Source organism: Onthophagus taurus, chromosome 3 (genome assembly GCF_036711975.1).
Source record: "Onthophagus taurus isolate NC chromosome 3, IU_Otau_3.0, whole genome shotgun sequence".
Taxonomy (NCBI): domain Eukaryota; kingdom Metazoa; phylum Arthropoda; class Insecta; order Coleoptera; family Scarabaeidae; genus Onthophagus; species Onthophagus taurus.
The window spans coordinates 24006782-24031715 of NC_091968.1; the positions used below are offsets into that span (position 1 = coordinate 24006782).

Consider the following 24934-nt stretch of genomic DNA (forward strand, 5'->3'; position numbering starts at 1 on the left):
TTATTGACGCACAAAGGAAGCCATAATTTGATGCAATGAAAATCAAATCTGATTTTATTGTATTGTCATTTAGTAAGGCCTTTGAAATTTTGATTGACGCAGCGTCCTCTTCGTCTAATGTATCAAACACATTCCTAATTATTTCGAAATTAGTTGCATAGTACTTTGCCGCTTCAATCCATGTTCCCCAGTGAGTAGTTACCGGTTGTGGAGGAAGAACAATACTAGGCGCTATTTCCTTAAAAATTGCTACTCTTGATGGCGCTTTTAAAAATACTTTTTTCACATTGGCGATAAGCCGGTCGATGTTAGTGTATGTACCTCGAATTTGCTCACAAACTCTATGAAGTCCGTGTGCAGCACAAGTCAAGTGTGTCACTTTTGGATAAAACGTTTGTATCGCCTTTGCTGCTTTTACCATGTAGGGAGCAGCATCTGATACAAAGAGTAAAATCATATCTCTGTTGAAAGTCTCACCCAAAATCTTAACAGAATCATCGAAATGTCTTGCAATAGTGCTATGATTCGCTTTATCAAGCACTGCTGTATTTAACAAAAATTTTTGTTTCGCAATCGACTCATCATTATCCAAAATACCAATGATGACATTTGCCACATATCTTCCTGTTGCATCTGTGGTTTCGTCAATTGAGAGCCACAAGAAGCGACCGTTGATACATTTTCGTATGTGTTCTATGGTATTTTGGTAAAGTTCCTTAACATACTTTGTGCGAAGAGTAGTTTCAGATGGTACTTTGTACTCTGTGTATGACTCTAGGAACGATACTAATTTTTTGTTACGCATTTTATATAGAGGTATATCAGCTGAAATTAGTGCGCTACATAGATCTTCTGCAAATTGAATATCTTTTGATTTGGATGTGGAACATTCAGCAAAAAAAGGCTGAGTAGTTTTCTTCTCATTATTTTTTTTCTCTAATTCTATGTGTTTTAAACTTGCTAGATGCTGTTTTACCGAGAATATTTTTTCGGCTGACACAGATTTGTTGCACACTTTGCAAAAAAGTACCTTACCATCAGTTTTGAATACAGGATATTCACGCACATATTGGGATAACTTTCCTGAACTTTTCGAATGTCGATAATTTAATATTCTTTAAAGAATTGAATAACTTTATGGTAACTTTATATCAAATTGCAAAATAAAATTTTGAAAATATGCATTAAAAATATTCATTTATTTCCAAAAATGTTATATAATTTGAAAATATGCAATGTATGCTCGTATAAATAAAATAAGCAAAAATATGCTCTAACAAATACGGCTCAAAATTCATAGATTGATTTGAAACAAATTTCTATCTAGTCCATTTTATTCTGGAGGGTATGAAAAAAAATATACGTTTGCATATTTTTGGTTGCCCTAGTCATCAACATCTCGATCGAAAGTATGATCTACAATCAATGCGAAGGTGGAAATGACCGATGTAAACGGTTATTTAAATGACTTCAAGTACCTACCGACTGGAAGTCTAGCCCCAAATGCGAAAAAATTAATTTTGATTAAATTCGCTTTAACTAAAGAATGGTTTGACCGATTTTAATGTTATATTTCTCAAATGAAAAGCTTGCGTCTGGCTGAATGTAGAAGATATAAACATTAAATTAACAAGGCGTATACACGCATAACATTGTATCACATGAAACTGTAAGTGCATTTTTCCGAAACATCCTTTTTACATCTGGTTAACACGATTCCTAAAAAACTACTCATTCGATTGACTTGAAATTTGAATTGCACTTTCAAATAGCATCTTTCTATCGTATGACCTACAGAGAAACTGATACGATATACACATGATTTTTTTTTTAGATAAACTTATCGATTTGAAGAACAAAATCGATTATCTTAATTTGACTAGGCGCCATTTTGCCAATAATTTTTTTTTTGCTTAGTTCTAGTTCAAACGATAATCACAAGAAACGAACATCATTTGATTTTTGAGTTTCAGATTATTTCAGGGATAGATATTGTATCAACCAGCAACTTAGACAATCCACGCACCTACTTGTACTTGGTTGAGGGACATGTAAAGATTATTTTCTATAAACAATTCTTTTTAAATAAGTAAATATATCATGAAAGCATATGCAAAAGATTAAATTGAAATACTACATAATTTGGTAGCAAAAAATTCCCAATGAAATCATTTTATTTGATACAAAAAAAAGAGACTGCCCCATTAAAAAGTTTGAATTAGATTATCGTCTATGAAGTTCTAATACCTTGTAACCCTAAAAGCATTTTTTTTCAGTAGACATAAAAGTTACACAAGGGCTTAGATACAAACATATGATTTTTAATTTTTTAGTAAATATTGTATATTAAAATTTGCAGTGGCTTACGAGTGATTAGCTTTAGATTTTTGCCAAATTTGTGGGTTAGGATATTTTATATTATTTTTACAGAAATAAAACACTATTTAGGAAAAACTACTTTATTACGAATCAATAAATTCTCTAAAAAATTTTACTCTGAATCATGTTTTAAGCTGTCATAAAAACTATGACAGTCAGTAGGTATTACTGACTTTAACAGCTGCAAATGTTGCCATTTTTGAAATTTTATTTTTCGTTTCTCTTTATACATTTGTGGCCATTCTACCATTTGAGAAACAGGTTTTTGTCGTTGTGGAAGTTCTCGCCATTCATCATCAAAATCCAATTTGTAATAAATGTTTCCATTCAGCAAATATTGGAGAGCTCTAATATCGGTGACCACAGGATCATTTGTGACCTTAAAGGGAAAATGACAGGCAGTTATAAAGAATGTTTCATAGTATTACTAATTTTTACCTTTCCAGGTCTAATAGATGCATATCTTTGATATTTCTTGATTGAGTAATCTTTAAAATTAAAATATTGCATACATTTAACTTCATATGGAAAGGGCTTCATTCTTGCTTCCTTTGTTATTCGTAGATAATCACTAGGTAAATGAATGTCTCGTCCTTTTAATTTCCTTTCGATGCAGCTGTGAACTGAGTCGCATTCCATTTGTGTGTGTCCAACTTCGAGAAAATTTCTATGTTATTATTTACAGAATAGCTTAATAATGCATTTGCTATAATATTATTTCTATTTTGGTAAGTACATCCATCACTGTAAATTATAATTGGTCCAGATTCATTCTGACAGTCTGTTGTTAGGTATTCCATAATGCAAGAAGCAAAAGTCGATGCAGTCATATCTGCTTCAGTTTCACTAAACCAAAAACACTTTGCACTTTGCTACATTATAAACTGTAAAATTGTGGCAACACAGTTTTAACTTAAAAATATTGTGCTGGCTTGGACATACGGACACACTTTTACAGCTTGTAAATCCATTGTTAAAACCCGACCTTTTTTGTTCATTTTTGCTTCTTCCTTATCTCTCTTTTTTTCTTCACGAGCCCTTTCTTTTTTACGTCTGTGCGTATTCCATTCTTTGTCTGATAATTGACCAACTTCATGTTTTGTGCACAAATCACATTTATCTGACAAGTTCATAGAATAAAACATTTTGATAAAAATTGTTCTCGACAGGGTTACTTTGTTTTCTTCTTTGCACTTAATTTCGTATAACTTAAATAATTGATTTAGGCTCCGGATTACCGTTTCTAAATACAATTTACTTGAATTTGAACGTCCATAATGTGAAGGCAACTTTTGTAAACAATCAAAAAATTCTTTTAGTAACCTCTTATCTTCCACCTTGTCCTGTCGAGTGGTTCGTTTGTTTGATTTGTAGGTCAAATCGAAGCTAGAAGTCATACCGTAACATCCCTTTTGGACCCAATCATGAACGGAATATTCACCTACAGCAAGTGTTTGAAGAAACATTTGTTTACAAACTTGCACTTTGTTCATATTTATTGTGAGAAAATATTTTAAGGAATATTTTCGCCTACTCTCAAAGCTTTTAGTATACGTTCTTTTTGTGACAGTTTTTTCTATGTGATTGATTACAAACACTTTTCGTTGATCCCAATTCATTTCACTTCAGAATTTAGTAAATATGGCATTGCGCTGAACGTCATTAATTCCTGGATTTTACTCTAAGGCACTCTTTTAATTTGCAAGAAGAACCCATTTTTCTTGCTTCTTTTGGGACATTCTGTTTTACTTTACCTTCTTTAGTTCTGCTGTACCCCATGTACGCTTTTCCTTCCAATCGACTCCTTTTTGCAGAATTTTTTGCCCATTTATCAGGTTGAGCAGTAATACTTCTTTTCCTTCCTTCCGTTATATTGCCATGATTGATATCATTTTCTGTTAATGTCTCATCCTGTTTTGTTTTTTCATCGTTTTCAGCATTATTTCCTTGCTCTTCGTCGCTATCTGATGTACCATTTTCCTTTTTAGGTTCGTAGTCATCGTCATTAAAATCATTGTTAACACATTCTTCGTCTTTTCGTGCATCTAGCTCCAACATTTGAACAACTCTTAATTCCTCAATTATATTTTCAACAGGTTACAGATGGCTTATATCCTTCAGCTCCTCTAGCTTCAAATTCGTAATTACATTCAAATTAATTAAAACGTAAACAATGTTAGGATAGTAATGCAAAATAAATAAGTGCAAATATTTTTTGTTAAATATAATAGACTTCGTTATTATACATAATAATTTAATATACTTATCGTAACTATTTCCATCACTCAGTAAATTTATAGATATCAAGTACTAGTTTAAACACACTTTTGACACAGAAATCCACACCAATATCAATTATTTTAATAAAACAATAACATTAGTTATAGCGGACACAGCCTACTACAACATTACTTTATTTTAACAATGCCTACTTTTTAATTATTTTTAAATCAAATTACCAAAATTGTTTCTGTAAACAATATTTATTCATTTTTTATTGATTCAATTAAAAAGAAACATAAAAAACAATGTACTTTTAAAAAAATACTATTTACAGTATTACAAATCGATTATTGTTTAAATAAATACCTTGTATACCACAGTTTGACTTATACCAAATGTTACTTAAGAGGTATTCAAATTTTCATTGTGGTGTACGAGGTATTATTGTTTTCTTGTTGAGGTGCATTTGGGATACGTGACGAAAGAAATCCCTTTTATCTAAGTAAATGCGTATTTGTGGATTACTAGGTGTTACTAGTACTATGTATAATTCTGTAGATGTCATAAAAATATAATAACACAATTTTGGATTTTTTGTGGGTTACAAGGCATTAGAATTTCACAGACGTTATACTAGTATTATTTGGAGTGGTTTACACTCAATTTCAAATTATTTTATGTTTTGACAATGTTGATAATTAAAGCTTTATAATTTTTCAAGCACAAAATGCAAAAATGTATTGAATAGTACCGTTTTTAAGCACAAATCCAGTGAGTAGCGTTCAGACGGAAAAATTACACCGTTCAAATCGCGAATTTTCCCGATATGTTTTGGTCAATTAATAAAATTGAAAACGACTCACCGAATAGATGTTGTTTCCCTTGGATTTTACTTCGAAGCGTAGCTGGAAAGAAAAGATAAATTAATTTATTGTGACAAAAAAAAAGAATTAATACGATACCTTCACATCCTTCAACACCCATAAAATAGCAATCCCATGATGACCTATATCACATCACTAATATCACCTAACACTTAGCATAAATATAGCACGCATTTATCACTTAATTTAAGTAATAAGTTTTATTTTTCTAAACTAGTTTATCACCCTTAAATGCCCGCATATCAACTAAAATGCGTTATTAGCGAATCAACTTCCAAACATCCCCTCCTTAATTTATTGTGGAAAGAAGGAATACTGGAGGTGAATAAACAAAAAATGTAAAGACGACGAGCCGAAGCGGTTTTAAATCGTTTTTTGGTTTTAAAACTCAACCTTTCAATAAAAAAATTACTCGTTTTCTCGAAACATTTCAAATAAAACTTACGTCATTTTACTAAAATAAAACGCACTCAATGTTTAACACTTCCTGCAAAAGAAAGTCTATCCCCAATATAAAAAAGATAATTCAAACTAAATCGACTATAATTAGAGAACGGTTTGACGGATTTTAATGTTTTATATCTCAATCGAAAGTTTGGGGGCTAGACTTCCAGTCGGTCATTCCGGTCAAATCCGTTAAACCGTTCTTTAGTTATAGTGAATGTAATCAAATTTCTTCAAATCCGGTTTTTAGGCAGGTTGATTCGATGTGCCCGGTCGTTCGCTTAGACGTAAACAACCACGTTTTCTTCTACTTTCGTTTACATTACTCCACTCTTCGCTCGACTCCTCCGTGTCGCACATATTCACAAACACTCCGATTATATAACGACGTGTATGATAATTTACAACTCAAAACACTAATTATTAGACGAACACTAAGAATTGCGTATGAATGAAATATAAAAAACGTTTTAAATGAAATGCACAAATGTCAAACTGACATTTCAATAAATATGATTGAAATGTATCTAACTTCACGTAATATAAAATTTTTTATTTTTAGGTTAATTTTTGTTAATTGAATTAATTTAATTATACCTTAATAAAAAAGATTTTGGAAATTTGATTTTATTTAAACACAAATAATTATTTCATGTTCGTTCATGTCATTAAATATAAAATACGTTTTAAATGAAATGCACAAACGTCAAAATGACATTTCAATGAATTGAAATCTATGATTGAAATGTAACTAACTTCACACAATATTTAATATTTTATTTTTAGGTTGATTTTTGTTAAATGCGAAGCCAATACTTAATTTAATTATACATTAATAAAAAAGATTTTGAAAGTTTGGTTTTGTTTAAACACAAATAATTATTTTTTGTTTGTTCATGTTTTTAAATATAAAAAATGAAATACAAAAATGTCAAAATGACATTTAAATAAATTGAAATCTATGATTGAAATGTAACTAACTTCGCGTAATATAAATTTTTTTATTTTTAGGTTAATTTTTGTTAAATACGAAGCCAATACTTAATTTAATTATACATTAATAAAGAGGATTTTGGAAGTTTGGTTGTGCTTAGCGTCGCTGGCCACGAATTAAATCAGCGAACTAAAACGGGGCCACCATAAACTTGCCGGACAGTTTTAGTGGCCACAAAGGCTCCTTTCCTTCGGGCTGTGTCCGGTCGGCGGTGGTCCGCGCGCACATAATAAAACTCAACGGAATAAGCCCGACCGACAAAGCCCCCGGCTAAGGTAAATTGCCTGCGGGGATTACTCGGGATTTGCTTAGGGGGCCTCGGCCACCTGCAGGCGCCGCGACTTCGACCAACATCGCCGCCGCCGTTGCTCCACCGTTGGACCGTTTTCTTCCAAGCCCTCGACCAGGAATTGCGACGTAATAGAGAACGCGGAAGCCCGGATTTACCGGAATAATAAGAAAGAAGTAGTTATTTCGTTTTCTACCTTTCTTTTTTGTGTTTTCTTTATTTACAACAAATATTACTTACCAAAAAGTTGTTTTCAGAATTAAATATCTTCAATCAAAATATTTAAATGTTTCCAAGAAACTTTTGCGTATATTCAAATGAAAGATTTTAGCATTTTTCCACCTCTGTCAAAGTTCTCGAGAAAATAATGAAAAAGCAACTTTGTCAGAAAATGTAAGCAAACAAGTTGTATCTACTGCAAAACCTCGATATAACCGACCCCGATAGAAGGTTTTTTAGAATAGTTTTTGGAAATATTTCAAAATGAGCAGAAAATAGAAAAAGCTCATTGGTATGTGGCAAAGTGATGCTAATTGATTGGAAACACTTCCAGTTTATTTGATAAAACCAAGACAAGTTTATAAAATTAATGGGGATGCTTTTCAGAAAATTCAAAGACTTGGAATAACCGATTAAAATGATTCTAATGTATCTAAAACTTTTTGAATTGATTTTAATGGTAGTTGGAAATGTTTCAAAATTACCAGAAAATAGAAAACATTCATTAGTGTGTGGAAAAATGGTGCTAATTGATTGAAGATACCTCCAGATTATTTGATACAAGCAAAATAAATCAATAACATGGAAGAGGATGTTATCCAGAATACAACTGTAATAAACGGGAAAAGCTTTGGATATAATGAAAGATTTGGGATTGTAGGAAGTGATGAGATGGACGAAAGCACGACATCTGCAATGGAAGGACCACGTTGGTATGATGAACTCTTGTTAGAAAAGCTGGACATGAGATAGAATAGACAAGAATATGTCTTATGCAATATGCAAAAAGAAGGAAATCTAGCACCATTTGAAAGCTTGATTCTTTCTCTATTTAAACCTTCGTCTGCCGACAAGTTGATACTAAGATCAATAAAAAAGGAAGAACTTAAAATAGCTCAAAATTACAAAATTTCAAGCCCTTGTGCAATTGTTATCAGATCGAATTTTAAAAAACTGTTATAACAGTCAGAAAGAGTGTTCCTTCAACTATCTTAATCCAGGATTTAATTGCTATTCCTCTAAACAACTTTCTTATTTGATATGGAAAAAACTATAGAAGTATATCTATCTTATAGAAAATTTTCTGCTCTTTCTAATGATGGATAACACTAGGCGATCTTGTCATCGGATGTGACTCTAATGCACGTTCAATTGCCTGGGGCAGTGCTGATGATAATGGAAGAGGTGGGACTTACCTCTTCTTGAATTCATTTTTAGCAAAATTTAGATATACTTAATCGAGGCTCTCTATTGCCATCACACTTGCTTCGATGGGTATCTCGTCCTCGATCTACAATTGGACGGATTCTAACAATGTTAGACCATAAATGGATCACTTTCGATCTTGGTACCATAAAGATTGAAAAGAACCTAAAGCGATCTTTGCTAACTGGGTGTTTGCGCGATATTAGGTTGCGTAAGCCAACTGAAAGCTTTGAAGTTGAGGAGTACCTACACATTATTAATGATTCCTTAATTAAAGCTTATAAAAAGGTTTGTCCCCTCCGATGAGAGGCCGTCTCTGGGCGTGCTACCATTTGGTGGTGTTCTGAGCTCGGCAAACTCAAAAAGGAGGCAAGAACAGCGCTTAGTAGAGCTAAAAACTCAAAATTAGACTCCGACTGGAAACTTTATAAAGGTAATTAGCGGAGTTCAAAAAAAAGCGTTCGTCATAGAAAACGGGAAACGTGGAGGAAATTTTGAGAGGAAGTTTCCTCCTGCAGCGAAGTTTCTCGGCTAAATCAGGTTCTGGATTCAGATCCTGAACGATGATTTGGTTTACTAAAAAAGGCTGATGGTTCTTATACCGACAACCTTTTGGAGAGTCTTCATCTATATATGGAGGTGCATTTTTCAAGTTTTGGGAGTTCTGTGTGCTTACGACAGAACACCAACCATACAGATGATTGGATTTTAGCCGAAAAGATCTGCAGGGAAGAAAAAATACAGTGGAGCGCTGGACTTAAAGGAGTCCGCCCTAAATATAGAGGGAGCTTTTGATGAAACAACTTACAACAGCATAATGTTCCACCGACTCTTTGTGGTTGGTTTGAGAACACTCTTAAACATAGGATAATTAAGCTTAGGGCTGGCGACGTCAGTCTCCAAGGAGGAGTTACTCGAGGCTGTCCATAAGTCCACTTTTGTGGAATGTCACCCTGGATAGCCTCTTGAAACGCCTCACTGAAGCCAACTTTACTACAGTTGGTTACGCAGATGATTTAACCATTCTCATCAAAGGCAAGTGCATAAACGAGCTTTTTGATAGGATGCAAGTAGCTCTCAAATGGATAGAGTCTTGGTGTGACTAACAAAGACTTTCTGTGAATCCTAAGAAGACAGAGTTGATTCTTTTCACACGGATGAGAAAGTTTGGCAAGCCCAGAATGCCATCCCTTGCTAATACTTTATTGGTTTTGTCAAAAGAAAATCAAATATCTGGGCATCACACTTGACAATAAAATGACATGGAGAGCTCACCTAGATAATAGTCTAAAAAAAGCGTACGTTGCATTCGGTCAATGCCGGAGGGCTATAGGTAAAACATGAGGTTTGTTATCCAAAAATGACCTCTGGATTTATACGGCTGTAATCCGACCTATGCTTACATACGGTGCAATAGTATGGTGGTCAAAGACCTTACAGTCTACATCCACTTAATAAAGTACAGAGACTTGCGTGTTTGTATGTTATAGGTGCGCTGTGGAGTACCCCCACTGCAGCCATGGAAAACATGATGAACTTAATGCCACTTCATTTGTTCATTCAAGACCGTCTGCGGGCAGCAGGAATTCTAATGTGTGAGAGAGATCTCTGGAATGAAATGGTGGAATATTCATCAATTCTGGAATGTAAAACGGACTTCACACATTTTTACGAAGAAATATCTCACCCACCCAAGTTCCACAGAAGTAGAGGTAAAAAACAGCCTTCAAATCTACACTGATGGTTCAAGTAGACGGGAAGGAGGTGGAGCCGGAGTCTTCTCGTACGATCTCCGACTCCACATATCTGAACCTCTAGGTAAAAGTATCATCGTCATACAGGTGGAGTTAATAGCCACACAACTTGCCGCTGACTGCTCTTTCTAATGGTGTGTAACACGAGTCGATCACGCGATTGCACAAATACGTTTTTGCCAAAAACTACAAAATTCACACGTTTTAGCCACCTTTAAACATTGTTCGGGTTGGTAACTTTCTTATATGACTAGGAGAAAACTCTAGAACCAAACCTATCTTATCAAAAATTTTCTGCTCTTTTTAATGCCGCATAACACGAGTCGATCGCAAGTTTGCACAAGTATGTTTTTGCCAAAGACTACTAAATTCACACATTTTAGCCACTTTTGACCCTTGTTCGGGTTGGTACCTTTTTTTATATGACCAAGGAAAAACTCTAGAACCATATCTATCTTATCGAAAATTTGCTGCTCTTTCTAATGATGTATAACACGAGGCAATCGCGCGTTTGCACATATATGTTTTTGACCAAAACTACTAAATACACATGTTTTAGCCATTTTAAAATCTTGTTCGGGTTGGTAACTTTCTTATATGACAAGGAAAAGACTCTAGAACCATATCTATCTTATCGAAAATTTCCTGCTCTTTCTAATGATGTATAACACGAATTAATCGTGCGTTTGCACAAATATGTTTATAGCCAAGAACTACTAATACATACGTTTTAGCCACTTTTAAACCTTGTAAGGGTTGGTAACTTTCTTATATGACCAGGAGAAAACTCTAGAACCATACCTATCTTATTGAAAATTTTCTGCTGTTTCCAATGGTGCGCAACAAGAGTCGATCGCGAGTTTGCAGAAATACGTTTTTGCCAAAAAATACTAAATTGACACGGTTAGTCACTTTTAAACCTTGTTTGGGTTGTTAACTTTCTTATATGACCAGGAGAAAACTCTAGAACCATATCTATCTTATCAAAAATTTTCTGCTCTTTCTAATGGTGTGTAACACGAGGCGATGGCGAGTTTGCAGAAGTAAGTTTTTGTCAAAAACTACTAAATTCACACGTTTAGTCACTTTTAAACCTTGTTTGGTCAATAACTTTCTTATATGACCAGGAGAAAACTCTAGAACCATATCTATCTTATCAAAAATTTTCTGCTCTTTCTAATGGTGTGTAACACGAGGCGATGGCGAGTTTGCAGAAGTAAGTTTTTGTCAAAAACTACTAAATTGACACGTTTAGTCACTTTTAAACCTTGTTTGGGTCGATGACTTTCTTATATGACCAGGAGAAAACTCTAGAACCATATCTATCTTATCAAAAATTTTCTGCTCTTTCTAATGGTGTGTAACACGAGGCGATGGCGAGTTTGCAGAAGTAAGTTTTTGACAAAAACTACTAAATTCACACGTTTAGTCACTTTTAAACCTTGTTTGGGTTGTTAACTTTCTGATATGACCAGGAGAAAACTCTAGAACCATATCTATCTTATCAAAAATTTTCTGCTCTTTCTAATGGTGTGTAACACGAGGCGATGGCGAGTTTGCATAAATATGTTTTTGCTAAAAATTACTCAGTTCACACATTTTAGCCATTTTTAAATCTTGTTCGGGTTGATAACTTTCTTATATGACCAGGCGAAAACTCTAGAACTATATCTATCTTATCGAAAATTTCATGCTCTTTCTAATGATGTATAACACGAATTAATCGTGCGTTTGCACAAGTACGTTTATAGCCAAGAACTACTAATACACACGTTTTAGCCACTTTTAAACCTTGTAAGGGTTGGTAACTTTCTTATATGACCAGGAGAAAACTCTAGAACCATACCTATTTTATTGAAAATTTTCTGCTGTTTCTAATGGTGCACAACACGAGTCGATCGCGAGTTTGCAGAAATACGTTTTTGCCAAAAATTACTACATTGACACGTTTAGTCAGTTTTAAACCTTGTTTGGGATGTTAACTTTATTATATGACCAGGAGAAAACTCTAGAACCATATCTATCTTATCAAAAATTTTCTGCTCTTTCTAATGGTGTGTAACACGAGGCGATGGTGAGTTTGCATAAATATGTTTTTGAGAAATTCACACGTTTTAGCCATTTTTAAATCTTGTTCGGGTTGGTAACTTTCTTATATGACCAGGAGAAAACTCTAGAACCATATCTATCTTATCAAAAATTTTCTGCTCTTTCTAATGGTGTGTAACACGAGGCGATGACGAGTTTGCAGAAGTAAGTTTTTGACAAAAACTACTAAATTCACACGTTTAGTCACTTTTAAACCTTGTTTGGGTCAATAACTTTCTTATATGACCAGGAGAAAACTCTAGAACCATATCTATCTTATCGAAAATGTTCTGCTCTTTCTAATGATGTATAACACGGCGTTTAAAAGTGGCAAAAACGTGTAATATAGTACTTTTTGGGCAAACGTACTAATTTATAAGTTTGTCAAAAAAATAGATATTTGGCAGCGGTGGGATTCGAACCCACGCCTCCGAAGAGACTGGTGCCTTAAACCAGCGCCTTAGACCGCTCGGCCACGCTACCTTAATACCTAACCTTAATACGCTCTCGCAATCCAATTTTTCTCATCTCTATTTTAAGATAATTTTTTATAGTTTTCAATATGATTTTAAGAAACAAAAAAAGATACTTGGCAGCGGTGGGATTCGAACCCACGCCTCCGAAGAGACTGGTGCCTTAAACCAGCGCCTTAGACCGCTCGGCCACGCTACCTCGATATTCTCCATGGTAACGAAACTCACGATCCAAACAAACCAAAAATTTAATCTTATCTAATGTTTAATAATAATTATCGTCTAATCGGGTGAAATTTTGTTAACGCATACTTACGAATATTACAAATGTGCGTCTACGACAACTACAGGCACGTTGTTATCGTACGAAAGCCGATCTGTCAAAATGGCAGCAGTTTCTAGTACCGTAGTATATTTTATCAGTGAGCGATTGGCCATAAAACCGTCAATGCGGTATCAGCGCGCAATTGTGCCACTAATCTGTTCGAGAGAGATGTTCCCTCCTCTCTAGCGCCACCACCGCCCCGCGGGGAGCACACATAAAACCGTACCCATGGGGGGAATGGCGCTGCCCGGCGTCGACACATGTTCGTAATTTTGACAGCAACGTCCCTGAAAGTCCATAATTCAATCTAGCGGGTTCTCGCCGTTGATTTATCTATCGACATACACACACACATACAAAGAGAGGAAAAGCTAAAATAAACAGACTTTAGGTACGGATTCCGGCGGTTCCGGGTGGGCATCGGATTACACCAGGGTTTCGTTTTCGGCTACTACTTGTTGATTTTTCTTCGGTATCCCGGATTTGATGGATTTTAATTTTAGACCCAAACTTGACTGCCAGTTGCTACCGGGAATCGATTGCTGTGGTTTAAACGCTTTATGATGACACTGAAAATAAATAAATAACAGTTATTTACGTAACTAGTTATGAAAAGACATGTCACTTTATCAATTTGTAGTTAAATAATGGAATTAATTACATCACTAGTAATGTAATGAGATAATTACATCACTAGTTATAAAAATTTTTGATTAGGTAAATTTTTTTTATTAAAATTTCTTAGTTTAAAAGTTACCTGGACATAGCGATGGTGGTGACGTTAATAACCGTAACACTAAACAACGTTAGGGACAAAGGGCGCGAATAATGGAGACAATAGGAACAATGGAGGTGGAGAAGTTACACAACAGATATCGGGGGGATCTAATCCTGGGCGGTGCTCCACTTGCAGGACAATAGGAAGATCCCGCGAACCTCGATTCCATCCGCATTTCCATTACAATAAACCAGACCCTTTGTGTTACACACACACACACATCTACTAGAAAATACAACACGGACTTTATGTACATTTTAGTCTTTCTCTCTTCCTCTGCAACCCCATTTCTCTATTCTTGTCCCTGTATACGTTTCTCGTTTTGGTGGTTGTAGAGGATGATATATTACGCCGTTTAGCGGAAACCGTTGTTGTTAGCATCGTGATATTTACGTTTCGCGGACACGCCCTTTCTGTAAACAACGATGAGATATAATGTTGTGTGCTTTGACAATTCCCCGTTCGACCCTATTGTTATTTTATTACTGTTGGGGACGTTAAACGAATTTTTTTTGTCATCTTATATTTTTTTGATTTTAAGTAAACTGCAGTTACGAATTTAATTACTTATTTGAAATATATAAAATGCAACATGTCAATATGATGATATGTTGAAAGACAAAATTGATATTATTGCAGAAAGTGAAAAGTTCAGTAATAGTACTAGAAAATTGGCTGAAAAATTTGAGTTTGAAAAATAAGTCCCACTTTAAAAAGCTGTTTGAAGAAAATTCTAATCTAGAGCAAAAGAGAAAATTTCCAAAAACTGAAGGACTGGCTATTGATCAAATAGTTTACAATTGGTTCTGTAAAGCGAGAAATAGAAATATCACCATATCTAGACTTTTATTAAAAGAAAAAGCAGTGGAAGTAGCCCAAAATTTGAAACTTTTGAGTTTTAAAGCTGGGTGGCTTGAAAAATTTTGTCGAATACATGAAATAAGCTGACTCAGTGTTGAAGGAAAACAAAGTTAAAATTGATATTGAAGAACTACTTACCAAAAGATGTGTACAATGCTGACGAAACTGGACTGTTTTATTTTGCAATGCCGAACAAAATGTTTGCTCTCAAAGGATATAAATGTACGTGTAAAAAAAACCCAGACAGAGATTGACAATTTTATTTTGCCCAAACATGGAAGGAGACAAGGAGGATCCCTTAATCATCGGGAAAAGTAAAAACCCTCGTTGCTTTAAACTTTAAAGGATCGCACATCAACAAACTTCCTTTAAAAAGGGAATGTAATAAAAAGGCCTGGATGACAACAGAGATTATGACTTCGTGGCTAAAACAATTTGACGAAAAAACGCCACGTCTCATCCCAAACTTACATTAGATCATGTAAAAATAGTGTTTCTTCCTCCAAACACTACCTCATATTGCCAACCATTAGATCACGGGATCATCAATAGCTTTAACGTAGCTTACAGAAAATCCTTAATTAAAAGGCTTTTAACATTTACAAACAACGAAAGTTGTTTCGAAGATGCCGAAAAAAGTATCAATTTGAGCAGTGCCTTAGTTTGGATAATAGCAGCTTGGAAAAATGTTTCTCCAACAACCATTTCAAAATGTTTTGCAAAAGCCGGATTCTTCGTGAATCTTGAACAAGAAGGCGATTTTGAGGAAGAGGATGAAGTTCCACTGGCCCAGCTTTTTTCAGGTTTAAAAAATATGCCGAACATAAACCTGGAAAATTTTGCGTCTATTGATTCTAATGTATTAATTGAAAATCCCAATATAGACATCAACGAATTAAGTGACGATAAAGGTAATGATTCAAATAGTGAAAGTGATGTTGAAGTATTTGAAAGTTATATAAGGAAATTTTCTTCGGTTTTATCACCCAAATTGTAAATGGTAGAAATTAATGAAATCGTACTTTACGGTGATATAAATTTATTCGCTCAACCGGTTTCGATATTTTACAATATCATCATCAGGAGTTCCTATTAAAAGAAAACAGTGAACAAAATCTTACTTAAATCAAAAAATAAAATTACATTGACATAACCTAAAAAACTTACGTCGGGCATAGGGTTGCCATATTTCCAGTGTAGTAAACCGGGACACCTACAATAGGTGTATGAGAAAACGACGACTAACGTAGTCCAGTTTACGCCCTAAGAATGATTTTTCATTTTTAAATTATAAAATACGGGTTTAAGCATAGTTTTGACCAAACTATGAACATTATTTTTTTAACAACTATTTTATAACCAATGTTTACTTGGTAAAAGAAACGAAAATTTAAATTAACAACGAAATCAAGTTTTTTTATTACTTACTACTTTTTATTACAATCAATAGAACTAAAAAAAACAACTCCAGTCTGAGATTATTCTGGAGACTCCAGAATAACTCTTTAACATATCCTAAAACTAAAAGTATGTAAGCGTATTTGTAGCTATCTGAAATTAAAGTGGACTGTTTGAAAAAAGTTAAAACCACTCATATTTCTCGGAGGATTTGGCAGCTTTGAGAAGGTCTTGTTGGCCTTGAACGTAGCTATGAAACTCGATGCAAGTTTTATTAAAATTATATTGGCAGATCAAAATATTTTGAACAGTTTCAACTGAGAGCCGGTTGCGTTCGTCAGTCCACTGGTTTGACATCATAGAAAACACTCTTTCCACGTTCGCATTGTGAGCTGGTATTGAAAAAACATATTCACACATTTTCAAAAAGTGGGAGTATTGACTTTTGTCCATAGTATTGAAATACTTGACCCACTTTTCACTCGAGCTTAAATCCTTCCACTTACTTTCTTCTTTGTCTTGCTTGTCTTTTAACAGTGTGATATTGTTTTTAAGACAAGAAAATTGGTCGAAAACTTCACTTTCTGGGAAGGATATTTTCTTGCCGGTAAAGTAAGCAAGGGTGTTTTCGATTTGTTTCCATTCAGGAACTGTGTCCAATGTGGTCCATTCAAATATGGCCAAGTGCTGGAGGGACTCACTCCATTTTCTCAAATAACCATGGGCAGTTTGGAAAAAGTCCTTGCATTCTTCTACGAACTTATCTCTGACAGTTTTATCTTCTTTGTCTACGATTTGTTTAGTTTTCAGGCCAATGAACAGGGATTCTTCTCGTTCCTTCACACTCTTCAAAGTCTCGTCCAATATTAATTTGACTTCAATCACAGAAATTTTTGAAGACTCAATTCTCTTTATTTTTCGGTGGAACAATGATAGCTGGTTGTGAAGGAACCAGAGATAGGCCTCATTCAGTGAGTTTGAGAAAAAATCTACAAGCAATTTTGAATAGAATTATGATTTCTTAAAAAATATGATTTCAAAGCTTCCCATAGGTTTAATATACGCTCAACAGCAGGCATGAGTGATACCCATCTTGTCCTTGAGTGGTACAGTAACTGTTTGTAAGTTATGCCAACAAACTCACAGAAACTTTTAAGTTCTTTAGTTCTGATGGTATAGATTGAGAAATAGTTGAACAGTTTGACAACTATTGTTTCAACATCAACAGCAAGGACATCAGCTGCACAAGAAACTGTATTGTGCAATATGTGTGCAGGATACCCAATTCCTTCTAGCTCTTTTTTCAAAACATCTTCCAGTTTTTGGAAAATGTTGTTCACTCCTCTGCGGTTCACCCCTCCGAAATTAGTATTTGTGTTATCACCACAAAACGAAGAGCACTTGTCTAGAGGAAGGTTTGCATCAGTTAGGCTTGTTAAACAATAGTTTGTTATTGTATCTGATGTTTCATTTTTTAATGAGGAAATTTTGATGATTTTACTTGTATCTTCAGAAAGATTTTTTCTGCTTTGTGGTTGCTAGCGTCGGTTGATATCTCATAAAATGGGATTTGTTCAAGTTCTGATACACAAGTACTAACTGAATGAGGAGCAAGTACGTTGTTAATTAGCGCTGTGGCTTTAGTACGTGCCGTAGATTGTTTGGCTGCAATTTTAGAATCTGAATACATTGTTGGATTCAGCTTATTTGAACAATCAACTGACTTGAACGAATGGTAATGTTTAACAATATGATATGCTGTGGTTAGCTCGGCAGCAGCTACCAAAACATCTTCTTTGGAATTCTTCTTTACAAAGAAATCAGCGATCGGCTTAGAAGAGGTTGCGCCCTGCATACCTTTTTTATGTTTGTTTGTTTTTATGTGGTCTAATAAATCAGCTCTACCACCATGACTTATGGAAATATAGCCGTTGTAGAATGAACAGTATGCTTCTTCCTCATTCCTTCCCTTCTTAATAAAAGTCCACTCTTTAGAATACTCATCGCGGAAGTGACACTTTCGTTTCGGCAACTGGTGCGGAGGTTGTTGTGTACAGTATGCTGTCTGCACGGTCGGGCGCCAGTAGTTGCCAACCTCACGCGTGAAATTTCCCTAAAATCTATTGAAAACTCCCCTACTTCTAGAACGGGACCTCATATTTTTAAAACCGGTACAATACCATGTCCCGAAGAGCTTTTTCGGGACACTGGGACTTTGATGACAAAACCGGTGACAGTCCCGGAAAACCGGGACGTATGGCAACCCTAGTCGGGCATGGTGTTTTAAAACAGATTAAGAATGTTGGTATCATTACAACACCAGCTGTAAACGATCAATTATTCACGTATAATCACACAAGTATGTTGTTAAAACAATCAATAAACCAATGAAAAATTGAAAAATGAGAAACAACCTGTGACCGGTAAATTATAAAAGTAAGCATGTACAAGGTGAAGTGTCACATGAAGTTAGCCAATAATAAAAGGGGAGCGGCAAATTCAAAAAACTAAAACATTACTTTTTGTTATACACCAAGAATTCTAACAAGCTAAAGAGATTATTCATTCAAAGATAGGTATCATATAATCACATATCCAGCACAAAACACCATCACTTAAACCCAAGAAAGATAAGCGATGTGGGAAGTTCATTTTTAAATTTTCCTGGGTTCAACAACAGCCGAATATCTAAAAATTCGTCTTGTAGGTAGATGAAGGGAGACAAGGGATAACATATAATATTATATTTAAACATATATATTTTTTAACATATAACATATATATTTTTTATTTGAAAGTTGTACGTCAAATATTACGAACATGACTGAAGTATGTGCAAAGGTGATTTTTCAAAACGGCTTGTTGCATTAAAAAGAGGATACTTTAATTAATAATTGGTGATATTTTCATAAGGATCCTTCAAGAAATTAATTTTATAGCGAATTTTGAAAGTTATCGATGAAAATTGCAACATCGAAAATTTTATCAAAACTTCAAATATTGTTTTCTCAAAAACTAAAAGTTATTTTTCACAACAGGTTGGTTCATTGGAAAGAACATGCTTTTATTACCACTTTGGGAAATTTTCATACTCATATTCCAAGAAATGGATTTTATACGAATTTTTAAAACTTAATCGGCGAAAATTGCATAATTAGAAAAATTGTTAATTTCAAAAATTTATTTCTCAAAAACTAAAAGTGATTTTTCAAAACGGCTTGTTGCATTAAAAAGAGGATACTTTTATTAATAATTGGTGATATTTCCACAATCATCCTTCAAGAAATTAATTTTATAGCGAATTTTGAAAATTATCGATAAAAATTGCAACATCGAAAATTTTATCAGAACCTCAAATATTGTTTTTTCAAAAACTAAAAGTTATTTTTCAAAACGGGTTGGTTCATTGGAAAGAGGACACTTTTATTAACACTTTGTGAAATTTTCATACTCATATTCCAAGAACTGGATTTTTTACGAATTTTTAAAATTTAATCGGCGAAAATTGCAAAATTATAAAAAATTGTTCATTTCAAAAATTTATTTCTCAAAAACTAAAAGTGATTTTTCAAAACGGCTTTTTGCATTAAAAAGAGGATACTTTAATGAATAATAGGTGATATTTCCATAAGCATCCTTCAAGAAATTAATTTTATAGCGAATTTTGAAAGTTATCAATGAAAATTGCAACATCGAAAATTTTATTAAAACTTCAAATATTGTTTTTTCAAAAACTAAAAGTTATTTTTCAAAACGGGTTGGTTCATTGGAAAGAAGACACTTTTATTAACACGTTGGGAAATTTTCATACTCATATTCCAAGAACTGAATTTTATACGAATTTTTAAAACTTAATCGGCGAAAATTGCAAAATTAGAAAAAAATGTTCATTTCAAAAATTTTTTTCTCAAAAACTAAAAGTGATTTTTCAAAACGGCTTTTTACATTAAAAAGAGGATACTTTAATTAATAATTGGTGATATTTCCACAAGGATCCTCCAAGAAATTAATTTTATAGCAAATTTTGAAAATTATCGATGAAAATTGCAACATCGAAAATTTTATCAAAACTTCAAATATTGTTTTCTCAAAAACTAAAAGTTATTTTTCAAAACGGGTTGGTTCATTGGAAAGAGGACACTTTTATTAACACTTTGGGAAATTTTCATACTCATATTCCAAGAACTGAATTTTATACGAATTTTTAAAACTTAATCGGCGAAAATTGCAAAATTAGAAAAAAATGTTCATTTCAAAAATTTTTTTCTCAAAAACTAAAAGTGATTTTTCAAAACGGCTTTTTACATTAAAAAGAGGATACTTTAATTAATAATTGGTGATATTTCCACAAGGATCCTCCAAGAAATTAATTTTATAGCAAATTTTGAAAATTATCGATGAAAATTGCAACATCGAAAATTTTATCAAAACTTCAAATATTATTTTCTCAAAAACTAAAAGTTATTTTTCAAAACGGGTTGGTTCATTGGAAAGAGGACACTCTTATTAATACTTTGGGAAATTTTCATACTCATATTCCAAGAACTGGATTTTATACGAATTTTTAAAATTAAATCGGCGAAAATTGCAAAATCATAAAAAATTGTTCATTTCAAAAATTTATTTCTCAAAAACTAAAGGTGATTTTTCAAAACGGCTTGTTGCATTAAAAAGACGATACTTTTATTAATAATTGGTGATATTTCCACAAGGATCTTTCAAGAAATTAATTTTATAGCGAATTTTGAAAATTTCGATGAAAATTGCAACATCGAAAATTTTATCAGAACCTCAAATATTGTTTTTTCAAAAACTAAAAGTTATTTTTCAAAACGGGTTGGTTCATTGGAAAGGGGACACTTTTATTAACACTTTGGGAAATTTTCATACTCATATTCCAAGAAATGTATTTTATACGAATTTTTAAAACAAAATTTTTAAAAGTGAAAAGTGTGAAAGGTCTTACTGATTACAGGTAAATGTTTGTATGTAAATAATTTTTGTAAGAGTAGTCAATAAACCAAACTTACTGATTACAGAAACAATTGGCTAGTCTCTTTCACTACCCAATAATTGACTAACTTATTGTTAGACAAATTCGAAAGCGGTTAAATTTAAGTTTAAGATGTGCTACATGAATTTTGTTTACAATTTCTAGATGAACTGAAATATGGAATAATATATAGGGTGTTTCATTAAATAAAACGTAACTTTGTTTCGTTATAACTTTTTGACTCAATTTGTCTTTGTTGCAATAGATTTTAAAAAACACTAAAACTTTTGTATCTTAACATTTTTTGCTAACAGTGTTACTTTAGGAGACATAAAAATCGATTTTAATTTTGTTGTAATACAACAAAATATAACAATTGTGTTACTTTGAGTTTTCTGGAAAATTTCCTCTTCCATGTTGAAGGTGTTTTCAATCAATTAGCGTCATTTTGCTACACCATAAATGTTTCCAAACACCATTAAAATAATTTTTTTTATTTTTGTCTTTAAGTATCTTCGATAAGTTTTTGATCGATTAAAATCTTTTTGATCCACACCAATCAGTTTTTTCCCATATTTTAAAGTCTTTGAACTTTCTGGAAAACATTCCCATTAATTTTATAAACTTTTCTCGGTTTTATCTAATAACCTAGAAGTGTTTCTAATCAATTATTACCATTTTTCCACACACCAATGAGTTTTTTCTATATTCTGGCAATTTTAAAATATTTCCAAAAACCATAATATATTTTTTTTTAATTTTTTAGCGATTTTAAGTAGTTTCAAGATGTTCTTGATCGATTAGAATCATTTTGACACACACCAATGACCATTTTCTATTTCCTAATATCTTTGGAATAGTTTTAAACGTTTCAACTTCATGTCTTAACGAGTTATTGATAAGTAATCGAAGCTGAATCTTTGTGAAAAAGCGGAAAAGACGAATTCTTTAAACGTAAAATTGTTGCTTTATAATAAGTAACAAGATAATTATTGAATCTATATTTAGGCGAATCGAATCAAATTGTAACACGGTTCATTAAGAGGCTAATTCGATGAGGATGCCGTGAAGGGTGAGTGAGCGACCCGGAAAGGGGCTATTTCCCGTGCAAACACGCATCAAGCCACGTGGCGGTCCCCCTTGGGGTTGGGTCACGTGACCGGGAGACGTTCGCGCGCCCCACGAACGTTATTGGATAAGAATTAAAAGACAATCGGGTCGGTAGCCGGCCGGAAAAATCTTGTACAAATATTATCCGAGTGTCGCGGAGATGAATTTTAAAATAGAAGGGGAACTATTTTATGAAAATTTTAATTTTATTAAACTATACTCTATTTTTTCTTTACTGCCAAGAGAACTAACACAAGACATAGGTCTTGTTCTATTAGTAAAATAGTGCCACCACAAAGTGCTATTAAGAGGTAAACAATTAGTACATCTTGAATTAATTTTTACTAATGATCCTACAAATCTAGGTGAGTTGAAATTCATTAAAATAATATCCTTTTTTTACACAATTTAACAGAAAAGTTAGGTTATGTTAGAAATTAGAACGTATTTAATGAAATATTGCTAGTTATCTATTTTGTTATAGAATATACTATTTAGTAGCTAGTGTTTAAAGAGATTTCCTTAAAACTTTCATTCTCCTTGCATTGTCAGCAAGTAATATGGATACTGTTCAAGCTGATGAATACTTGCATCATATAGAGGAAGTGACAGATACTTCAGTACCAGGCAAATAGAAAAATACAAAATTGATTACTTATTTTCACTCACGAGATTTTTAATAACTAACTGAATTAGTTTATTACTCTTGTGTTGTTATGTTTGATTTATTAATTAAAAAGCAGATGTCACAAATTTAGCTTGTTTTGTTTTCCAGGAATGCAAAAAGGTAGTACAAATAATGCTGAGTGTAGACAAGCTATTAGTCGGGAAGAAGAAGGAAGTGTTGAAATATCATCAGACCTTACTCAAATGGGTTAAAGAAGTTTTGAAAAACTTTAATACAGAGACATTAATAATCTGGTCGAACAACTGTCCATGCCAAAACAGAAATGTTATGATGGCAGTAAATTATTCCTTTCTTTTGAATCTTTGCCCCTCCTTAAAAACAGTTATTCATAAATTTCTGCTCAAAGGTTATACCCACATGGAAGCAGACTATATCCACGGTCTTAGTGAGCGAACCATAAAGAAAGAACCTGCATTGAATATCGTTACGCCATGGGATTGGCAGCAGTTAATTAGGTCTTTAAAAACTTTAATGTTTTGTATTCATCTTCAAACAAAAAATTTTCTTATTTCAATTGCGGTATGGTTAGAAGCACATCGTGGCAGCCCAGGTGTGCTTTATTGCAAAACAGAATTTACCGATAAAGAACTGAAAAGTGTAAAAATTTGTGTAGAAATTGTAGACAAAGAGTAGCATCAATTGCCCGTTATTTGCAAAACCCCAAAGGTATAACCGCAAGGAAGCATCAACATCTTTTGAAGTTGTGTGAGTGGATACCGTCTCAATTTCATTGCTTTTATAGAGATATAACAATAGACAAGAAGGAAGAAGAAAGTCTTTCTTGATTGTAACCTATTCCTGGTTGATTTGGAGTTACGATTTGTGTTTTATGCTCTTTACATGATTTTTTGTTTAGTGGTAAACAATCGTAAGTGACTTAATTTTGGTCAGGTACAATGGATTGTTGATATGTGTATAATAAAATAGTTCAATTAGTTATTTAATTAAATATTCAAAAAACCAAATGAATAATTGTATTTTATTTCTACTAAAAATATTAATAAGAGTGTCCTCTTTCCAATGAACCAACCCGTTTTGAAAAATAACTTTTAGTTTTTGAGAAAACAATATTTGAAGTTTTGTTAAAATTTTCGATGTTGCAATTTTCATCGATAATTTTCAATATTCGCTATAAAATTAATTTCTTGAAGGATCCTTATGGAAATATTACCAATTATTAATTAAAGTATCCTCTTTTTAATGCAAAAAGCCATTTTGAAAAATCACTTTTAGTTCTTGAGAAATAAATTTTTGAAATAATGGACAATTTTAGAATGTTGCAATTTTCGCCGATTAATGTAAAAGGTAATTGTAATAAAAACTTCTTACTTGCTTATATTATTTTTATTTTATATGGTACTAGTTTCGGGTAATGAACCTGCCCATCTTCAGCCAAATCTATACAATAATACATCGAAATTAGCGTTCAAGCAGAAACAGAGCACATATGAACGAAAGAAAACAAAATAAAACCAAACACTTACTGTCAACAATAAACTAAATGTAAGAATGTCTTGTTCAAAATCATAAACATATGTGTTGACGAAAATCAAATCTAGTACTGAATCAACATTGACAATTATTAAATACACTAAACCAAAAACTGAACACACGTTATTTTATAAACACGTCCCAATTGTCAGAAGATAAAATGAGGTTATGCGAATTATATGAAGTTAGCCGACAACGTTTCGAAACCGTGTCTAAAAATATAAAATTATGAATTGAAGCTTTTTAAATATGAAAATAAAGGTTTTTCATATATTTCCAAAATTTCATAAAGGTCTACCTTTTTTACATTTATGCAACAGAACTGTGTTTTCATAAT

At 33.1% G+C, this 24934-nt stretch overlaps 1 long non-coding RNA gene and 2 other non-coding genes across 3 annotated transcripts; all 3 read right to left on the reverse strand.

The window, feature by feature from the left end:
- Positions 1-2443: 2443 nt before the first annotated feature.
- Positions 2444-4855, reverse strand: LOC111418744 (uncharacterized). The gene is made up of 2 exons (XR_011640130.1): positions 2818-4855; positions 2444-2758 (listed from the first exon to the last, which is right to left on the reverse strand). It is a non-coding gene; the product is annotated as an uncharacterized lncRNA (long non-coding RNA).
- An 8026-nt stretch (positions 4856-12881) lies between these two features.
- TRNAL-AAG (transfer RNA leucine (anticodon AAG)) lies at positions 12882-12963 on the reverse strand. The gene has a single exon. It is a non-coding gene; the product is annotated as a tRNA-Leu (tRNA).
- A 107-nt stretch (positions 12964-13070) lies between these two features.
- On the reverse strand, positions 13071-13152 carry TRNAL-AAG (transfer RNA leucine (anticodon AAG)). The gene has a single exon. It is a non-coding gene; the product is annotated as a tRNA-Leu (tRNA).
- Positions 13153-24934: the final 11782 nt, after the last annotated feature.